We start from the raw sequence: 18179 nt of genomic DNA on the forward strand, positions 1-18179 counted from the left end.
TACGTGTTAATTAATGCCGAGCAGGTTTACAGTTACACAAATTTAAAAGTACTGTACAAAAAAAATAAACCATGCCTTTACAAAGAAAACAACGCTGAGTTTTGATTGACATGAGACATACAGTAATCATTTATTTGTCCGTCAAAAATACAGCTGTAAAAGTTAACGCGTTTTTTTGGGGGGGGGGCGACAAATTCAATTTCCAGTGATGATTTGTACATCTTTGCCGCATCATCGCAGAGCAAAATACCCTGGTCAAGTTCCCTCCACGGACCTTGCAAGTCAACACTGCAGGCATGTGGTGTTTGTGGGCAAAATTAAAACCATAAGCAGGAAGTTATGAGAATTGTTTCTATGAGACGAATATAGGAAAGAGGCCTGAAAAGCTGAGTCAGTTGTTACTCAAGTAAATATCTGTTACAAACGTCGTCGTAGAAAATAGCAGAAGTAGCAACATTTGATTAACCGTGATTGATGACAGAAACGTTTGTGATTAAATGTGTTGCAGCACCGAAACAAAGAGTCCACGTAGACTTTCTTAATCCTTGAAAAGCTCTCAAACAAATACAGAGACGTCTCCCTCCAACTACGTGCCTGCTCTTCCTTGAGAGGCGTTCAAAGACCGCCTCAGAAAAACGTGAATTAATGATAGCTTCAATGGCACTAGGAAAATCGAAAATAATGCACCAAAACAGAAAATCTAGCGAGGAAATTACAAAATAAATTCTATGGGGTGGCGTTTGTGAGCACATAACAAAGGAATAAATCACAGACAATTCTGAAACAGTCCACTCCTTACAATTACTTAAATACACCATTTTCCGAAATGAATTACAATTAATCACAACTATTTGACTCGCTTGATAGCACAAAAAAAAACATAACAATAATGCAAAACATCACGCTGGTGGATTGTTTTTGTTGAAAACCCTTTCAGATGTCTTTCAATTACATCAGCTCACAATCTGACAAATTTGTTTTGCTCTTCCCCAAGGAGTCACATATGTTTTGTACAGACAAACACAGTCGCTCCTTCAAAAATGCCTCGTTCTTTCTTTCATACAAGCAAAACATTCTTCAATTCCTCTTATGTATTAATCCATGCTCGTTGCGCCTGTCTGTCAGGTCTATCAGTGGTTGTGTGCTGGTGCCAGCGCATTAGCAGATACACTTTGTACAACCTAGACAGATTTTGTATCCTGGGGACATAATCTGACTTTAATTCCAATCACTTGCATGACGAGTCAAACACACACAGACACGTTCAACGCACCCACACATTCAAAGATCAATTAGGATTGGCTTTTTTTCATTCGGTAGAGCTGTATTCAATAAACTTTTCATTTCCTGTAGGTTTCTATTTATTTTAGTTTGGGATAATGCACATTAATGAATGTTAAAATCACATGGTCATTTCTGCTCATGGGCGGCCCGGTAGTCCGGTGGTTAGCATGTCGACTTCACAGTGCAGAGGTACCGGGTTCAATTCCAGCTCCGGCCTCCCTGTGTGGAGTTTGCATGTTCTCCCCGGGCCTGCGTGGGTTTTCTCCGGGTACTCCGGTTTCCTCCCACATTCCAAAAACATGCATGGCAGGCTGATTGAACTCTCTAAAATTGTCCCTAGGTGTGAATGTGAGCGTGGATGGTTGTTTGTCTCTGTGTGCCCTGCGATTGGCTGGCAACCGATTCAGGGTGTCCCCCGCCTACTGCCCGAAGACGGCTGGGATAGGCTCCAGCACCCCCCGCGACCCTAGTGAGGATTAAGCGGTTCGGAAAATGGATGGATGGATTTCTGCTCATTGTCTCTATAAAAGGTCGTATGGTCGTGATGCCATATGACAGGCCCCTGAAAATGGTGATAAGCAGCAAATTGTCTCATGACGCCATCTTCATCCTCCCTCGGTGGTGCCGCCAGTGGCAACAATAAAATCCCGTCGGCATCTCAAAAAATGTACCCCACTAAAAATGGGGTTCAAAGACTTTTCTGTGACAAGATTGCTCAAACCAGAGCAATCAATTTGTGCGGCCTTTCCAGCTAAAAAAAATGACATGGCCACCCAGAGCTCTAATACTTACAGTGAGTCAGCATTGAAATTGTAAAGTCATTTTCGCAGCCTTTTCAAGCCTTGATGAAAAGAGGAAACATAACTTGTATTCTTGACAAAGGCAGTTTTAAGCAAACCAGTTTAGGGTGTGCCCCGCCTACTGCACCAAGACAGATGGGATGGGCTCCAGCACGCCCCGTGGCCCTTGTCAGGATAAAGCGGATTCGAAAATGAATGGATGGATGCACTTTGGGGTATCCCGGTTTATCCCATTAACTACAATTACAATTCAGGAAGCTCTGATTGACTTTTGTTTATAATTAGCTGGTGGCACTGTGAACAGTGACAACCTTATCTTTGTTGCAAACCTCTGTTGTCATTGCTAACGCAGTTGAGAGTGTTTGTTGTGTTCTTGTGCTTGGCTGTGAATGGTGTTCTGAAGAGGCCATCAATCTCCTCCTCCTCGCCTCAGTGTTGACTCTCAAAGTCTCAGTACAGTCATTCATAACAAGCTTGACTTTTGAACATCGACTCCAGCCTGTCTTTATGGAAGGGGGGAGGGGGGGGGGGGGGGTTCCGGGGGCCTATCCCAGAAGGCGAGGTGGATCTTACTGTACAAATCATTAAATTGTAAGGACTAAATACATCTCACTTATTCAATAAGGTATTGGGCTCCCTCTCACCTGAAAATAAAAATACTGCGATTGGGTGTACTCGGCCCCTCACCCTAAGACAGCTTGGCCAGGCTTCCAGATCCCCGCAGAACCCTTGTGAGGATAAGCAGTTCAGCAAATGGATGGATGAATGAAATGATACTGAGCAGAATACATTTTAAGAACCTGTTTTTCACATTCTCATCTGCCCTGTTGCATATGTCTTCATTTAGACATACTTGTTTACTGTAGACAGTCTAGAAAAAAAAAAAACATTTCCAAACATTTTAAATGTACATGCGGATTAATCAAACAACAAGCACTCGCGTTTCGTAGAGCCTGACACATCTCTAAGTATCAAGCTTAATCTCATTACCTGTGGTGGGATCAGAGCACACAGGGCGTTTATTCGAGAGAATCATTAAGTCAAATTAGAAACAGTGCCTATGAGAGAGACAGACAAAGACAGAGAAACATGAACTGTCAAATTACCACAGCTTCATTATCGGATAAATGTGTCATCCACCTCGCGTTTTATATATATATATATATATATAGTATATATCTGTATATATATATTTTTGCCCCTTTTGGCGTGTTATCGTATCTGTCCTACAATTTTTGAAAGTATGAACCAAATGCAGAGTTCATGAAGTGTCAAGCAGACATTCAGAATATTCACATCACCTATAATTGGTAAAGAATGGGGGGAAAATGCGAAACTTAAGAAATGTTGTGATGCTAGCCCAGACAACAAATTCAGTCATAATGCATTTATGTCTTTCTTTATTTAACCAGGTAGGTCAGTTGAGAACCATTTCTCATCTTCGATGATGACCCGGCATCAAACTGGCCAAAAACTGTCAGGCTGCCGGTCGGTTGAAAATTAATTACCATCGTGTTAAAAATCAATCGTTCTCTTTGGAGCGAGTCTAATCAGTATTTTTCATTTTTGAGCGTGCGTTTTTGCACCGATTCCAAAACGAGTGTTAATTTGGCAGCAGAATTTGTTGTTCAATTTCATTAGCATTGAGCATTGTGTGGCGAATAATCAGCAGGGAGGAGGAACAAACGAGACAACTAATACTTGGAGCCAACTCGAAAGGATGACTTCATTAGATGAATTGCAACTGATGGACTCTTGAGAAAACTGATCAATGGAATAATCAGCTAAATGAAGTCAATTGTGCCAATTAACGGAAGACAGCATACTGTCTTCATCTTTCTATCAAGCAGAACAGTTCAGCTCGACAGCAAATGTTTTATCAATTATAAATCCTGATCTAGTTTGGGATGTCCACTGTGGATTGATTGACTGATTGATTGATTTTAATTTTTTTTCAAGGACCAACATAAAACAATGTAATCGAGTGTTCCCGAAGTACAATAAATATCCCACACGGTTGTATTGTCACACAGAAGTGATGGCTCTCTGTTGACCAATCAGACGGTGGACACCAGACTGACTGCTTTTGAAAGTAGAACTCAAGCCTCAGAGCAAACCTCAAAACGATGCGCCTTTGTCAAGTTGAACATTTTTCACAGTTTGAGCCATAGTTTGTTTTCCCCATCTTCAAACGCGTCTTCCTTTGGGTCTTTCCCCTCGTTACTCAATGTGCACACTGATAATAGGCACGCTACTTGAGAAGAAACAAAAATCCCAGAGTGGTACAACACTCTTAGCTCAGTGTGACTAATGATGAATGTCCTGTCAGGTTGAATTAAAGTCTTTAACAGCTCCACATACGATCTGCCTGGAGTACCGCCCAGTAGCCTGACAGAGAGGGAGAGAGAGCACAAGAGAAATAACACATGAGGGAGAGAGAGAGAGAGAGAGAGAGAGAGAGGAAGGCAAATGAAAAAAAGCAGAAACATTGTTAAGACTGTAAAAAATGTGAGCGATCAAGGGAAATGAGGAAGGAAAAAGGGGAGAAATGTATAAAGTTTAAAAACTATCACGACTCATTCTGTAATGCATGGGCTGCATTCTGTTTGAATTTTTTTTTCATAAGGCAAACAGAAACAGATCAGCACTATTTTTCAGCTTATATTACAAAGAAACAAAATAAACAGCAAAATATTATGGTCTTTCTATTTTACTATATAATTGAAATATGTATTTAACATTTTAATTTGCCGATGTTTTTATGCCTTACTCAGTACACAAGATTGTGTGTGTGTGTGTGTCTCATTAATGATTAAGTTTGGAAAGAGAGCTCCTCAGATCAAAAATTTAGCTGAATCAACACATGCAGAGGCCCGCATGGTGTACAAGCTCCTTTCATGTCTGTCCCCCAGAAACCCCAACACCGCTTTCCATGCCACACTCCAACAGGAAGTGCCGATTCGGTTATGTTCAAGCAAATTCACACCCCCACGCACACACCCACACGCAAATAATGCAAATCAAATGTCAAACTGGTGAGGCTAACCTCTCCTTTGAATCCGTACATCTCTCGACCAAGTTTTTTGTTCCGCTCCTCAGGCGCCATATTTGCCACATCGTCGCAAGACTCAAGAGCTTCTGTGTTCATTTGTCGATTACAAATAGAATATGAACAGTAAGTTATTACTTAATGACACTTTAATGAGTAAGATAAGATAAGATAAGAAAACCTCACAATGGAGAAATTCCCAATTCACAGCACCAAAGTTATGAAAGGAAGTAGTATGCCATCTTGGACTTGGAGCGCGATAACGATAATCACATTTAAGAATGCAATCATTTGTGACAGGAGACACAAGGTCTCTTTCGACCTCGTCCTATGCGCTCTCCTTTCCGCTGCACCAATTGTCGCTACCGCTCTTGGTGTTTGTTTATCTTCTGAAATGCCCCTCTTCATATTTTCTTTATCTGATTTGCTCCTTGGTATTTATGGACAATCTTGTCTCCTTTTATTAAATCGGCTATTCCTGTCATCTGAAACTCGTGAACCCCCTCGATCGTTTTCCTCACTTCACTCACTTTTAGTCTCCATAGCTTTGTTTTGACACAAGCAAACGAAATCCAATTTCTTGGCCTCAAAAGACGTCACGAGTATAGAGCTGTACACACCCCGCGAGAGCAAGAATGCTCGTGTTTTGAATAAAGTAAAATAAAGTTCTAGTTGGCAACTCTGGAGCTAATTATGCCAGCGTGCACATATTTGTGCTGTCAGGAGGAGGTTGATCTTACATCAAGGTCACGGCGAGTAATTGTGGAAAGCTCATTTTCCATGTGTCTAGCGCGTCTATAGGGGTGTACTCAACAGGCAGTTTGTTACCGTCAAAATAATGAGCCTCCTGGTCTGTGTTTTGCTACTCGTGTGTTGAGTCAATAACGGTGACAAATCCAAAGTCCGTTTGTGTCTCGCTCAGCACACACACGTACAAATCATTGTAGACATGTCTCACTTTGTGCTCGAAACGGTCCGATTGATTGCGCTGCTACTCCAACTCATGTTCCGGGTTTTTAGGTCATTCCTTTCACCCTTGACAAATGAGAGAGCTGTCTTTTTGTTCTTTCTTTCTTTTTTTTTTAACTCATTATAATCCCTTGAGGGGGAAATTCACCCGACGCTCCGATGTATAGGAAAGACGTCGGCGCGAAAGAGACGTGTAAACATGGCCGGGCCACTTGAGCTGTAGCAGGCGGCGATCATGCTTTGCTCAAGGGCCCCTCGATGATTGCGAGGATCTCTCTCAAACAACTCATTGGCCATTTTTATACATTTTTCCATGACCCTTCAGCTCCAAAGCACAAGCACTTATAGATGAGCTAATACCCGCTCACGCAACACTCAGCTCACAGTGCCAAGTCACGTCAGACTCAGACATCAACATGTGCATCGGTCTGCTACTGTTTTATGAACTAAAACACAATGGCTAACATTTTACAATTGTACACCGGACACATGCAAACCCCACAAAATGAGAAAATAATGAAAAAATCTTGCGAGCCGTCGCCCGCACCCACTTAGCTTTCTCAAATAGAGCAAAAAAAAAAACTAACGTTGACAGTACAAGCCCTGTAGGATTGTATTTCCTCACTCCACTGCGTTGGCTAGATTGTAGATGAGGAGTTTGAGTCACTTCACATTTATATGAAGAAGTCCACAGGGGAGCAGCATTGCAAAATGATCCCACTGGCAGTAGATTAGTTCCTGCTTGAGCAATGGGCCCGGCTTCTGCTCGCTCTGCTGTTCTAAATCAATTATACTACCTGCTAAATCAGGCTCTTATGCCAAAACATGCAGGTTCTCAAAGCCAGCATCTCACCCTCAAAGCGATTTCTCTCTCCCTACCAGGGACAACTCAAGAATTTGTTTTTCTCTCCCGGGGTGGAAGGGGGGCTTGACCGATACAGGGAGGGGGAAATCATCCATCCATCCATCCATCCATCCATTTTCTGATCCGCTTATCCTCACGGGTGTCGCGGCATGCTGGAGCCTATCCCAGCTGTAATCGCGCAGACGGCAGGGCATCACCTGAATTGGTTGCCAGCCAATCGCAGGGCGCACATCAACAAACAATTATTCACGCTCACAGTCACACAATTTAGAGTGTTGAATTCATTTACCATGCATGCTTTCAGAACCCGGAGAAACCCCGCACAGCAACGCGGAGAACAAACTTCGCACAGGGAAAGCCAGAGGCGGATATGAACCCATGACCTCTGCACTGTCAGGCGAATGTGCTAACCAGTCAACCACCAATTTATGAATATCTTTGAGAACATCAAATAAAATTCTGGAAGGGCTAAATTTGAGCTATCCAGATTTCTGACGGGGCTACAGCACCCCCCAATGGCCCCTGTGTAGCGCCATCCCTGCTCCGCAGACTCTTAAATTATGTACAATGTCTGTGTTTCACTTCATCCTTTTGTTTTTCCACTTTTCTTTTCGACTGTGAAAAAACAAAAGGATCAAATTAGAAATATGGGCCAAAGTGTAACTGTCGTTCTTGTGCCTTATGACCACGGTTGTGCTGGTGTCAATGGCAGTGAGAAGTTGTCGCCGCCCAAGAGCAGATGGAAGAGGGTGATCATTCACCAACGTGACATTTTAACATTTCTCTGTTTATATTCGTTTCTCCCCAGAGACGGCTGAGGCAAACTTTTCATTGCGTTTGCGCAAAGTACTACATTATGATTGGTGTTCATCCCCTTCTGCAGGTACACTGAGTCATTTATATTCAGTCTAGACTCTAGACGGTCTCGCTGGCCCTTTTTTCTTCCTCTCACACTGTGGTTTCTATTTGGACTCCTCTATGCTCAATAAAGAAAACACACATTTTTTTCTATGAGTTGGAATTTAGTCAAGATTGCATACATCGTACAGCACAGTGTAAATTGAATTCCCCTTCAGGGCATGAAATCTAATATAAATAATGATTTAAAAAATATATATTAATGAAATGTTGAATAAGGACATGTTCTTTTTTTCGTGAAAATACTTAATATATGCATCTGGACGCACAAGCGTGCAGCATAATTAGACTAAGATAGTAATGCTAATAGTGCATTAGAACGTTTATCATTCTGATCCATTCTAGCGCCAGCAGTGCGGAAAATTGAGATTGTGTTGTGATGTGTGAACAGAACAGTCGCCCGTGTTTGGATCTGTGATCTATATTCAGAGAAAGTGCTGGGATCGTATTGATTTGCTTAACAAATGCAGACAAACATTCTCAAGCAGAAAGGAAATGCATGCAAGCAAAGATGTAATGATTCTTTTGTTCTCGTGATTCAATCACGCGTCAACATATTTTGCAGCATTTTGTTTTCATTTATACGAGGTCTACACAACCAATGTATCTTCCATCAGATAATAACTTTAATTAAAAAAAAAAAAAAAAAAGACAAAGTCTATCAACCAATCAGCCGTGTCTATCTGACATACAAGTATAAGGAGATGTTAACAGCGGCAATTAAATTAAACAACAGTATCATCAAGTACGTGTGCGTTTGGGCGTTTTCAAGCTGAACATGTCCACGCTCTGTCACGGTGAAATATCAATTGATCTAAATATCAATTGATCTCCTTTAAGAAGGGCCAGATGTATTTGTTGAACATTGGGGCAGTGAAAAAGGAACTTGTCAAGGGCACCTTATGGCAATACTCAACTGGAATACGCGCTCGAATATGTTAACACAACTTTGTGCAACTCGTGTCAACTCAGCTACTCCAAAAATGATCTCGTTTGGATGTCAGCTATTGTGGCATCCCAAGAATTCGATTCTAAGTGACTCACTTAGATCCCTTAATGGGTGCTTTGACCCTGAAAACACTCACGCGCGCACACACACGCAAACACACGCGCGCACACGAGACACAACAAAACAAATGTGGCGCTTAACCTTACGCATCAAGAAGAGAGTAATCAATCTTTCAACTCAATAGCACTTTCCCATTTGGATCCACATCACTGTGAGGGTCAGTTTTGAAAATAACACTTGTGCATGGAGTGCATTTCACAACAGCTCCAGTTGTCACAAAGCATTTTACATTGAACACAAAACAACAATAATACAACAATTAATGATGCTAACGCATGTACGGTAGTGTAGTTGCACTTTGTACTATCTTGCAGAATTTAGCCCCGCTTACTGCCCGATTCAACCTCCGGAGCCCTTTACTTCGATTCAGTTTCTCCCGTGTTTTTCAAAACTCCTCACACCCATCGGCATTGATGAGCACACCCCTTAACTGACAGGAAAATAGCACCCTGACAACAAACAGACTTGGCTTCATCCGCTTCAACCAGTAATCGTGTAAAAAAAAAAAAAAAAAAAAAACATGATGGGAGACTGTGAGCTTCGGGGTTTAAGCAGCGAGAAGGCACCACTGATAAAGTGTAACACTTAATTGAGCCGAAAGAAAAATGAGCTCTTTACTTTTGTCGATCTCTCTTTCTTTTGTTGCTCTCGCTTGTTGCAGACTACAGGGGAATGTTTTAACCAAATCTCAGTTGAATAGATTGGTTTTTTAATGCCTTTCAGGCATGAATTGCTTTATTTTGTTTTTTGTTTGTTGTTTTTTTGTTTTGCGTCGATTACAAAAAAACAACAAACAGAGATGAATATTTACGCTTGGTTTCAAAATAGCAAAGACGATATTGATACTCGTTAAGCGGTGTAACCCACAGGAAAACTGAATAACTAAGGGTGGGATGGCAATGGGGAAGCTGAGAGAAGACTGAAAGTGAATCATACAGTAGCTATTGCATCAACATTTGTGATCACCAGTACAACCATATCTAAGGCCCTCGTTTTGAGTCTTACAATTTGACCAAAGTCAGACTTACGTTTCCGATTTGAGCACTTGGAACTTTGCTCCACCAAGCAAAGTCCCAAGTGCTCAAACATGAAACATTAAACATTCAATTTGACTCACACTCCCACTGAAGGGAAAGTACTTGACAAATATAACCTATTACGTTACAAAATCTGCATTTTCAAGGTAGTGCCAGGACACCTCATGAAGCAAGTACGGAGGAAGCTTTGCAAAGGTTTACAACGTAAATACTTCATATATGACACAACATCCGTGACATCCGACTTCCTCTGTCACCATAAAAGACGGGCAAGCTACGTTAGCATCACAGTTTAGCCAACTCGTTGCTGGTCAAATGTTAAAAACCAACCAAGGGAAACAACAGCCATTGAACGCAACGTTTTGAGGGCTGTAAATAAAGATCATCAATGGTTTGTGCCATCAGCAGGAACATTCGGAGTGCAAGAGTATCATATAGGTGAATATAATTACAGATGCTACACTTGGAGATGTGTAACATCATAAGAACTACAAGAACAACAAGAAAGATGAGCCTCAAAAAGTCAGGAACAGTTGTTTTATGGACTGATGACATAAATATTTACCAAAAACACAAAGGGGTTCAAGGAGTGGCAGGTTTTGGAGCGGCAAAGTCAATCCCCCAAAACCCCCAAAACAAACAACGACTGAAAGAGGTTGTAGTGAAAGCCTGAAAAAAATTGGAACAAAAGGACAATGCAAAGATTTGCTGCTGTCGCTTGATGCAGTTATTGCAATCAAAGCATATGCACGCATAATTTATTCTATCGTCAGTCTTTTTAATCCAGTAATTTGTCTGCCCCAAATTGTTGAGATCTCGTTACAAATAATGCTACCTTCTAAATTGCGTGTGGCATTCAGATGGGCTGCGGATCTCCCGTTTCTAATTCCTCCCCGGATGCTGAACACAAATGTTTTCAGCATAAATCATGAAGGAATTTGCATCCGTGTTCCAATACTTTTGGAGGGGGGGAGTTATATGAACATCTAAAACAATATTAACAAGGGGTTTCAGACACCACGTCAAGCTTATCCCCGGCGTTTCCTTTTTCATTTTCCTTTGCTTCCGTTCACAGGGCTTTTTAGATTCATGCCAGTCCCAAATTCAATAACTGAGAACCAAAGATTTCATGACAAAAAATATTTCTCCTATAAAGTCATAAACTTGTGTGTATTTGTGCGGTTGTACCTGTGAGAGGGAACGGAGAACATACTGTGTTATTGGGTTTGGCCCAGGTGTGTTGTTTTGATTTCAGCAGCGCACTTGTGAGTCATGCACAACACCACTCGTAGCTTGAATGAACATTTCAAAAAAAAATCTTTTTTTTTTTTTTTTAAAAGTGAGGCCAGTGAGAAAGGATGAAAAGAGAGGAAAAAGTACTTCGGCCTCCATCCACACTCACTTTCACTCACGCACACGTGCCCACATACACGCGCGCACACAAACTCCACCTGATTGCATTAATGCACTTGGACCTCAGTCATCGTCGCCTCTGCCGAGCTGCAAGCCAGCAGCCAGAATCGCTGGAGGAAGGCGGGCAGCCAGTGCGCAGCACGTCTCAGACAGATTGTTAATCAGGATGTGCTACGTGATGTTTTCCACATCTGCCGCCTCCCTCGTGGAGTAATCACCCTAAAACTGTTATGCTGATGACGGCGCAGGGTCAAAGAGAAGATCTTCTCGGGGGACGAGATGGACAGAACCATGTGCTTCCATGTAAATTAGGCAGAGTCAAAATTGGTGCAGAGAGGAGTGTTGTGAATGAGAAACATTGTGTGTTTTTCTTTCATTTGATAATTAGGGACGTGGCTTATTAAGTGATATTACGCCCCTGAATGATATTATGTTGCTTTACTTACCTCACTGAGGACAGTTACCTTTTTTTTTCCTTTCCACACGAAACAAGCACGTGTGCTTTTCACATTATCAGGGGGGGCAGGAAGCGGCAATTAACACCGCACTTATCCTTTTTTTTTTGAAAGGAATAAGCCAAACGTGTTACATTTGCAGAACTGCAGTTCACCCATGCGCTTCACAACAAACTAGTTTGAGTGTGTTGCCTATTGTGTATATCTTGTCTCTGAGCACTAAATGATATTTCATGCTTTCTCTGTCACAAGAATAAAACGGCTGCCATTGTTGTCCTTTCAAAGGCTACCGATGCTAGTTAAATGTCATACTTTTGGTGAAAAGTCACAGAATTGCAAAAGCAGAAAGGGATATCGGAATACAACTCGTTGATTTTCAATGACAGAAACCATCCATCCATCCATTTTAAGAGGTGAGCGAAGAGGTGGGATAGACCCTGCACTGGTCGCCAATGGATTTTTGAAGCAACTTGCCCAACACGCATATTCATTGCTTCTCTCTGTGTCGATTTGTATCACAGTGTTCAGTATGTAATGACCAGCACAGTACAGTACAGTACCGTGCAGTCTTTCAACATGTCTGTGTTGTGTCTCCGATGACAAGCATCACTCATCACCAGGTATCGTATCGCATTACAAGCATTGGACATCAAATCCAACACTCATCATAGAAGCAAACTCATGACAATGCATCTTTATTAGACGCATTGTAATTCAGAATATATCAGCAGTGCGGATAGAGCTTCCTCAGCACAATCACGAGTAAAATGCTTAGCTGTAGTATTTGGACAGAAAAACTGCACTACCGCATAATACGGTGAAATAAATGGATGCATTGTACATTCGAATCATTTGCAGTTATTAGATGGTCAGAGAAGACTTCTGAGCTGCTCAACAAACCGGACGATGCAGCACCACTGTGTGACTTTGACACGTGTGCATCTGACGGAATGTAGCTTAATTAAATCCCGCGGACGTCGGGGACCTCATACTTGCATATGCTAACTTCAAAAAGGATAAGGCTGCAGTCGAACAGTGATAGTACGCACTCGGGGAGCGTCGGATCACGTTTGGTTTCTTGCTGACTGCCCGTATTATAATCTGTATAAAAGCACACGGGTGTTGGCTAATGGGTCCTCTGTCTGAGAACTCAAAGTGGAGATGACACACAGTGAAAAAGGCAGACTGGGTGAGTGATGCCGGCAAGAAGAAGACTGGCCAACTCTCAGAAAGACTTTTAAAAAAAAAAATGGGAGTGGTACATGATAGCGACTGGTAATGGCTTACTTGGCGATCACACAACTGACTGTGTCATCTCCGCTCAATTTCAGAGGTCCCCTATGACCGGATGCACATGTCAGCCATGAGACGCATTTACCTGGTAGCCGCCCCATCCATTCCATGCCCTTGCATACGATATTCAGTGTTGAGTCATCATGTCAGCCGCTGAAGTCAAGTCAATATGAGACTCTTCCGAAAATGTTCCAGTCCTGTGACAAAAGAAGATACATTTGTTACAGTGGAAACTTACAGGTCACGTAAAGTCCATTCGGGGATGGACATATTGAGCTCTATTTTTGTAGACAGCGCACCTTCGTTCTGGCATTAAAACTGTCGCGTCTGCCGGTGTGAGCCTTGTTGAGCACATTCGGGAATTTGGCAGACCGCACTGCGCAACGCTAGGCACTCCGGCGGACCGAGGCTGTTTTGTTTTACACGCCCTGGGTGTGCACATGACATGGTGGCTGAAAGTCCCCTAAAATTTAGACCAATTGGAAGCAGATCTAAGTTGTGGTGCTAGTGTCGTAACGCAATTTTGGTGAGATCGATCGAGGTGCAGGCAGACAGATTGAGAGCGCCAGATATGCGGTGTGGATGTCATCGTATTTCTTTCATAAAGTATGGCAACAGCGTACGTTGAACCCTCTGAATCATTGCAGGAATTAATTCCAATGCATTGTGATTATTGTATTCTTAAAACCATCCTCTTTTGTCGCAGCCATGGTGGGACGGGGGGTTGGACTCGGTTTGGAAGGCAGTCTCCGAGTGCCCACTTCACAGCAGTAATCTCAGCAAAGGCTTTTCCGGTGTCAAATCGGTGCTTTGAAAAAGTGCCTTTAGACCATGCGAAGCAACTAGACTCGCCCTGGGAACAAAAATAAGGCCCAGAGAATTGATGAATATTCATCATCACCACAAAGACAAGCCGCAGACAGTAATCAAAAGTGATGCTCTAAGCAGAATATTTTAATGGGCTAATTGTGACAGTTTGTTGTTGAAAAGTTGCCATCGTCCACACATGACCTTATAGCGGGGTAGCGGTTGAACACAAACGATTCATTTGCCGCAGACTCATGCGAGATCGGCACAGAAGTATTTGTTTACTTCACGAGTGACAAATGTAACTGAATATGTTTACAACTATGCACAAACAAATGGGTTTTTTTTTTTGTGATTCGGCTATTTAATTGGATGCGTTTTACATGAGTTTAAATAGCTGCTCTTACTTACTAGACATTGAGACAATGATTGGAGAGATAATGATTTAATCCTTAACTACTAAGCTGTTTAGACATTCATTTGCTATTCAACATTGATGTGCAGAGCCAAGAATGAAAAGATAAAATGGCACAACATCCATTTAGGGAAGACCAATTAAAGAAAGAGAACCAATTAAAATGGTTTGACACGATGTCCTAAACCATGTTATAATCTGTTTTGCAGAATAATTCAGCTGACTCCAGTCTGCAAATCCTGTCGTATGAACCGACTTGCAAATGGAAGCAAAGCAACAGTATACTCATGAGATGAGTATGAGGACGACTGCTGTTCTACTTTATTTATCTCGGTAAAACCTCTGGCACTCATTCAAAGGCAGTGCATTTACAGGGTCGCTCGGTCACACTTCATGGAGGACGTTCACACACAGGCAAGCACGAGGGTGCGTTTTCTGAACCTCCTCATGCTCTCAAAATGACGGAAGCACACTCAGGCTACTGTGTCCTTTCTGAATACATTAAATAACACTGCATACAGAGCTAAAATATGACAAGCCATTCGTTTTCATTGAATTCATTAAAAACTGCTGCAATCCCAGAAACTTGTGTGTGTGTGTGTGTGTGTGTGTGTGTCTGTGTGTAGGGTGCATACATACATGGCCCACAGTGATCAGAAACTTCATATTCCTCTAACTTCATACAGTTAGAGGAAGGCCATTTTCCGTGTATGCGTTTAATCAAGGGATTCAAAGGCCTGCTTGGTTTAGTGTGAGGTCATACTGTATTTTCCAAAGTAATAATAGTTAATATCCAGGTCGCAAAACAACAAAGTCCATCGTTCCTTACTCATCTGTAACCAAAACTATTTCCCCATTCGCGAAAGTTTTTCAGGATGAATTAAGTTTGACCTTTGGACCAGAAGACTTGGCAAAAGTCAAACTGCCTCCCGCGACTGTCACCACATCCCTCAGGACTGCATCCACCCACAATCTCATGTTGCGTCACCACAAGCGTGGTACAAGAGGGACCTCTACAGGCCATTGGTAGTAGCAAAACAGGATTAGACTGTACAATACAGTACAGCCAACTCACCGCTGTTACCAAACACTCACCGACGACCTACTCTGTCACCGTCTCTTTGAGTTTGTCTGGGTGCTTCATGCTCAGCGTGTGTGTGTGTGTGGGGGGGGGGGGGGGGTGATTTGTTTTGGGGGTTTTTTTTGCTTGCAGGAAGCTCGACATAGCACCCCCACACATAAAAAAAAAACACTGATACGATTCAGACTCGCAGTCGCAAGGAGATTCTATGTCGTTTTATATTGGTATGAACGCATGGAAGGACGGCGTCAGACAACAATTTCCCCATTAAATATCAAAGGTGTTAACCTTGCAGAGAGGAGAAATCAATTAAGGGCTGTCTGTGCGTAGACAGTTTCAAGAGTGAGCTTGGCGCTTCCAACATTAATCAATGATCTATTCACGTGGAATAGAGCAGACGCGCTGATATACAAAAAGTCGGATGAGTTGAACATCTTCACCACCCTTCCAGGCTGAGTAATAATTGTTAAAAGCTATGTTGATATTATGCCAATTAATTAATTAGTAACTTTGTCTATGCAGAATTGTTGGATTTGTTTATGTATTTATTTGCTGTGAGAATTATGATTTATCTCTTCCCGTCTTTGATGATTATTCTTGTTCATCAAAATTATTCTCATGCCACCTGCTAACCTGATACTGCTCACACTGCAAACTATTGGTCATGTTCTTCAGTGTCAAGGTGTCACCGGTAAGCACAGTGAAACGCTACAGATTACCTCACTTCATATCTGGTGGTACTATCAAATTCATTCAAATGTCAATGTAATGGTGTGTTTATGCAACAGGAAATGAAGCGGAATATTTTTTTCATGAAAAGCTTCACAAAGAGCAAATGTAGACTATATAGATATATAAACTCGAGTCATATGACTCCGCTCGAGTCGGCGGTGGTGGAGCAAGTTGATTTAGATGTATGCAAATTATATTGGCATATGTACAATGATATACCCACAAAGCCTGTCTGTTTTGTTTTCTTGAATACTTGTTCAGCTTCATGCCTGTTGCGCAGCTTTTTGGGATGGCGAGGACGTGAACAGATCACTCAAGTGTTTGTGAGCGAGAAAAAATTGCACTGTCTTGCGTCAGTCGTTATGACTTGGTGGCAAAACAAAAAAGACCACTTTGATATGACTCGCCTGTTTTTGCCTTTGACCCTGATTTCATTATGCCTCAAACTCACAACATCTTAATAGTATTATTCACCACAATTTTCAGTTGGATGAAACTCCTTCAATAATCCACAATACCAAAGTGCTCAAATTTATTCAACGTTGTTTTGAATTAAATTGAGTTTTGGCACGGAATGATACCATAAATGATTGTCGCAGTTGAAAAATGACACACGATAGAATCACAATTGATGCAGCAGAGTAAAAAAAAAAAAATATGCAGAAACCACCCCGCTGTGAAGTGAAGACATCAAGCAAGGCTTTTGCTTCTCCGAGTCAAATCCATTTGGGCAAAAATAGATTGTTTCCTTGCTTTCACTCGGTGTATTATTTTTTTGTTCTATTTCTGCTTATTATGCAGCTCTGTGCTCTTAGTCAAGATGATTTAGTGTGATCAGGCGGGCCCTCAACCGTTTACCATTAACAAATGATCTCAAGCATCTTTGTTGATTATCAAGTATGTTCTCATCATACTATCGACTGTGTTTGTGCAAAACAGGAGGATTAGCAAGACTGGGGTTGCCAATTCTAATCGTCATTCTTCACGTTGAGCAATCCAATTGTGCTCTCCTTTTCAGCCCAGCGGCATGTGTTATCGATCAATATGCAATACAGCACAGTCCACCACCCATTTAGCAAGTGTTTCATTGATACTGTTGTTATCTTTCAGCCAGGAAGCTGCTGAGTAATGATGTCCCCGAATAGTTCCTGAGTTAACATGTTCACGAGAGAAAGGCAGATGTTCTTTTTTTTTTTTAATTGTGATGAAGTTTAGAATAATTTCAAAACCGTCGATGCTTTAAGATACAATTTGTGCAGTCTGCCTGAGTTTGAGGATGGTATCCGATTGCTAAATAGAAGATGATCACGTCTGATTTATTTACTTCACCTCCACGTTTGGGCTTCAGATGTCTGACATGGTCGAGTAGGTATTGCTTCTTTTCTGATTGCTTGGAGGCTATTTTAAAATGTAGCACTGATGTGCCACTTGTCCTCACTCCAGGTAGTGTTGATTATCTCCTTCTGAGCACAAATTGCAGTTCTTCTCAGCAGGAAGTGGTTTTTACGCATTTGACTTGATTGGACTCCCCCTTCCACTTGTGCTTGCTGTCGAAGGAGTCTTCAAAAGTCTTTTGTTTGAATGCTGGATTTTTTTTTCTTCGCTGGTAGTATAGCGATTTCTCACTGCGAATCCCAGCTAGCGACTCCATGCAGAATGTTAATCCACTGATTGATTTCATTAACCAACTTTTGACACTTGGCATCAGTCTCTTCAATGGATATAAAAAGTCTACACACACGTGTTTGAATGACAGCTTTTTCACCCATCTATTTGCCAATCGGGGGGGGGGGGGTGCGCGCCTCTCCCAGATGTCTTCGGGCAGTGGGCAGGGGACACCCGGTTGCCAGCCAATCGCAGGGCACACAGAGACAAACAACCATCCATGCTCACACTCACACCAAGGGACAATTTCGAGTGTTAAATAATACAAATAATTGGTGTGTTTATGCAACAGAAAATGAAGAGGATTTTTTTTCTTCATGAAAAGCT

The 18179-nt window shown here is 41.9% G+C and overlaps 1 long non-coding RNA gene across 1 annotated transcript in view; it reads right to left on the reverse strand.

The window, feature by feature from the left end:
- Window positions 1-3485: 3485 nt before the first annotated feature.
- The window catches only part of LOC147197052 (uncharacterized), a 31773-nt gene continuing 17079 nt past the window's right edge, over window positions 3486-18179 (reverse strand). Inside the window, exons 6-7 of the long non-coding RNA XR_015102507.1 lie at window positions 13238-13349; window positions 3486-4472 (exon numbers count right to left, since the gene is read on the reverse strand). This is a non-coding gene — a long non-coding RNA (uncharacterized LOC147197052). The remainder of the gene's footprint in view (window positions 4473-13237; window positions 13350-18179) is intronic.

Source organism: Hippocampus guttulatus, chromosome 12 (assembly GCF_054856545.1).
Source record: "Hippocampus guttulatus isolate MCC_2025c chromosome 12, RoL_Hgut_1.0, whole genome shotgun sequence".
NCBI lineage: Eukaryota > Metazoa > Chordata > Actinopteri > Syngnathiformes > Syngnathidae > Hippocampus > Hippocampus guttulatus.